This window comes from Helianthus annuus, chromosome 4, assembly GCF_002127325.2.
Source record: "Helianthus annuus cultivar XRQ/B chromosome 4, HanXRQr2.0-SUNRISE, whole genome shotgun sequence".
NCBI lineage: Eukaryota > Viridiplantae > Streptophyta > Magnoliopsida > Asterales > Asteraceae > Helianthus > Helianthus annuus.
The window spans coordinates 4,609,554-4,613,208 of NC_035436.2; the positions used below are offsets into that span (position 1 = coordinate 4,609,554).

General features: G+C 38.2%; 1 non-coding gene across 1 annotated transcript; it reads left to right on the plus strand.

Moving 5' to 3' along the window:
• Nucleotides 1–498: 498 nt before the first annotated feature.
• On the plus strand, nt 499–571 carry TRNAK-CUU. Its single transcript has one exon. It is a non-coding gene; the product is annotated as a tRNA-Lys (tRNA).
• The last annotated feature ends 3,084 nt before the right edge of the window (nt 572–3,655 follow it).

A 3,655-nucleotide genomic window follows, 5' to 3' on the forward strand; every position in this document is an offset into this window, starting at 1 on the left:
GACAGTTTAGTCCAAATGTTTTATTTTTGCATGTGGGTCCAAAAAGGTTTCACCGTTGTCATTTTAGTCCACTGGGTTAACTTCATCATTTTTTCTGTTAACAAGAAGGACAATTCAGTCATTTTATATGTAATTCTGTTAACTATAAGGGCGATTCGGCCATATAAAATGACCGAATTTCCCTTCTCGTTAACAGGAAAAATGGATGAAGTTAACCCAGTGGACTAAAATGGCAACGGTGAAACCTTTTTGGATCCACAGGAAAAAAAATAAAATCTTTGGACTATCACTAAACTGACAAGATGACCCAAACCACAGGGACTAAAATGACATTTAACTCTTTATATTTTCTTTTCAATATAATATACATTTTAGTTTAATTTGTAAGCTGATTATATAACATATATTTCTAGACTTTCTTTTCTGGTTAATACCTCCCAAATTAACTTTTCAGTATTATATAGTTCGATAAAATATTAAGAATGAATGAGGTAACAAGCCCGTCTAGCTCAGTTGGTAGAGCGCAAGGCTCTTAACCTTGTGGTCGTGGGTTCGAGCCCCACGGTGGGCGTTTATTTAATTTTTTTAGTAGAAGCCCTTTTCTTTTGCACATATTCTTGTAATCTTGTTATTAACTTTTTATAAACTGGCATCATATATATTTAATTTGAAGCAAACGAAGTCATAGTATCTCTAAACTGTTGTTTATAATGATATATATTAAGTACATATTCCATGTGTAACCATCTCCTCCTTATTAATCATATTAGTTAAGTTGATTAATCATTAAATAAAAAAAAACGAGTTAAACTAGTTAAAGATTTTGAGGTCGACCAATACATGCAATGGGCACATGAGAATCCAACATAAGTAGACACCCTAATGTGTTTAATGTGTTTTGTTTGGTGCTGAAATAGTTATAAACTTGTCATTTTCAATAATCATGATACAAATGTCGCGCCATATAGACTTGCACCACACGATAAAAAAATCTCGCAATTTTTCATTTTCAATAATTATGATACAAATGTCGCTATAAATGTCTTTATAAAAAAAAATCTCTTTTAATATGAAATTATGGAGTCATGATAAAAAGAAGATGAAACACAAAAAAATATATGTGGATGTGGTTGTAACAATAGGTATGTTTGCATGGCCGGACCTGGGGTGGACCATCGACCAGGACCTGAGATTTCGAGGGCACGCTTTTTTTTTTTTTTGAAAAAAACCCGATGTGTATATGTAAAATATTTTTTTAATAGGGTACGCCTATACAAACACCAACATAAGCTCCTTTACAAAACTATTCTTATGGTTTAGATTAGTTATTAACCCTTTAGCATTAGGTTTAGACCTTTAGTGAGCACAATACCCAATTTCGTTAAGGCTTAAAGACACATTTTTTCGAGCTCGAACAGGATACACGAATTCTCAAGACCGGCCCTGTATGTTTGGTTAGAAAATACGAAAAAAAAGGTTTAGTTTAAAGTATTTTATATTTTACTTCTTTTTAGAAAAAAACTGCAAAAGAAAAAGTAAATTGGCATATAAGAGCGTGGGGTATGGTGAAGCTTAGGTTGGGGGCATGAGTTGACACGTAGAGTTGGAGCCCCCCATCGGTGAGTGACGTGTCCGTGGGGTATGGCGGGGCTTGGGTTAGGGGCGTGGCTTGGCAATTTATTAAAAGAAATTATAAAAATTAAAAAAATACATACAACATTAAAAAAAACCCAAAAATTTATTAATTACAAAATAAAAAAAAAAACTAAAAACGATTATAAAATAAAAAAAACCTAAAAACGATTACAAAATAAAAAAAAACCTAGAGCGTTAGGTAAATTTCAAAAAGCGCGAGCTTGTCGAACGACCTTCGCTCCTTGCCCCGAAACTCAATGTTCGCCACCGCCACCTGGTTCTCGTGGGTTAACTCGCCGCTCGGAACAGCTTCGTAGTAAGCCTTGAAACGATCGAGCTTGGGCCGTAGCTCGCGTCATTTATGTTGGTACACGTTGAGGTTGTGCCGGTCGTGTCCAACGTTATGTCGGTAGCTTGCGAATGCTTCCAGCCAATATCGTGTTTGGTCGGGTTGTCGCCCCTTCATAGCATCAACAACGCTTGTGACGAGAGCCAATTCTTCTTCGTGGGTCCAAGAGGCCATCTTCTTCGGGTTGGGGTAGCGGGTTCGTGGGATCAAGTGGGTTATGGTTGGGGTAGCGGTGGACAGCGATGGTTTGGGATGGGGTAGCCGGTGGGGTTTGGGGTTACATTTATAGGGGATGTTGGGGGTTGGGGTGACCGCTTGGCTTGGCCAAACGGTTGGAATTTAAAATTAAAACACCCGCTATGACATGGCGGTGGACAGCGAACAGGAGGCCGCCACATCGGATCTCAAGCCCGCCCTACGCCCCAACCCAAGTCCACCCGGGATGGTGGCTTGGGCGTTTTCTCCCAACCCACGCCCCAACCCAAGCCTCATACCCTATAGTCTAAGTGAGATCGGTCGTAATAATAAAATAAAAAATAGTTAAAAGAAGTAGGGATGAGCAAAATGGACCCGGTACTAGGGCTAAGCAGTATACGGTTTAGAACCGCTAGAACCGGGGAACCGAACTGGAACCGCTAGATCCAAACCGTATTTTTGGATATAGGGTCCGGTTCCAGTTCTTAAACTTGGGTAAAAACGGTTTCCGGTTCGGTTCCGGTTAAAACCACGGTTCTAGTTAAAGAACCGCTAGAACCAGTTGGGATTATAAATATTTAAAACCCTGTTTTATTAATGTGCTTTTTAACATCATACGACTATCCTGATTTTTATTCCATCTTCTTATATCCATTCCACGATCTCATCTTTCATTTTCTAATTCTTCTCCATCTCTCAGCTCTAACCCTAATTGCTATCATACAAGTTCGTCTCCATCAACACATGACTTTTTTTATGATTGCATATATTTTCTTTCTAGATATTTACTTTCTGATACATTTAGTTTTCTGTATGTGAAAATAAAAATTGAAAAAAAAAATTAATGTTGATCGAATTGTAAATGTGTATAAATAGTGTAACCTTGTTTCAATTTTCAACACGATGGATGTAATAGTTTTATATAGAGATTGTTTGTGGCTTGAAGTTTTTTATTGTTAATTTGCTACTTTTATTTTGGTTGGTTTGAACTTTGAATGTTGCAACTTTTAGTTAATGTTTTAAATGGTTTGGTTCATTTCTATTGAATTGTTAATTTTAGGATTTAATTGTCAACCGATTCCCGTGATAACCGTTTAACCGGTTCGGAACCGAACCGGAACCGTTATAATACGGTTCGGTTCCGGTTCTTAAATTTAGCAATTAACGGTTCTGGTTTGGTTCGGTTCGGTCCGGTTCTGAACCGTTGCACAGCCCTACCCGGTACCGGTACCGAATTTACCGAACCGGGTATCTTTTCGGTACCGATTCGGTACCGACCTTTAACATTTTCGGTACCGGTATTTACCGGTTTTACTCTCAAATACCAGTACCGTACCGGTACCGAACCGAATATATTCGGTACCGGTACCCACTTTTAAGAATTTTCGATACCGGTTCTTTCAGTACTGGTACCGAACGGTACCGAGCTCATCCCTCAAAAGAAGTGTTATCACTGGATACTAGACTACTAGTCCC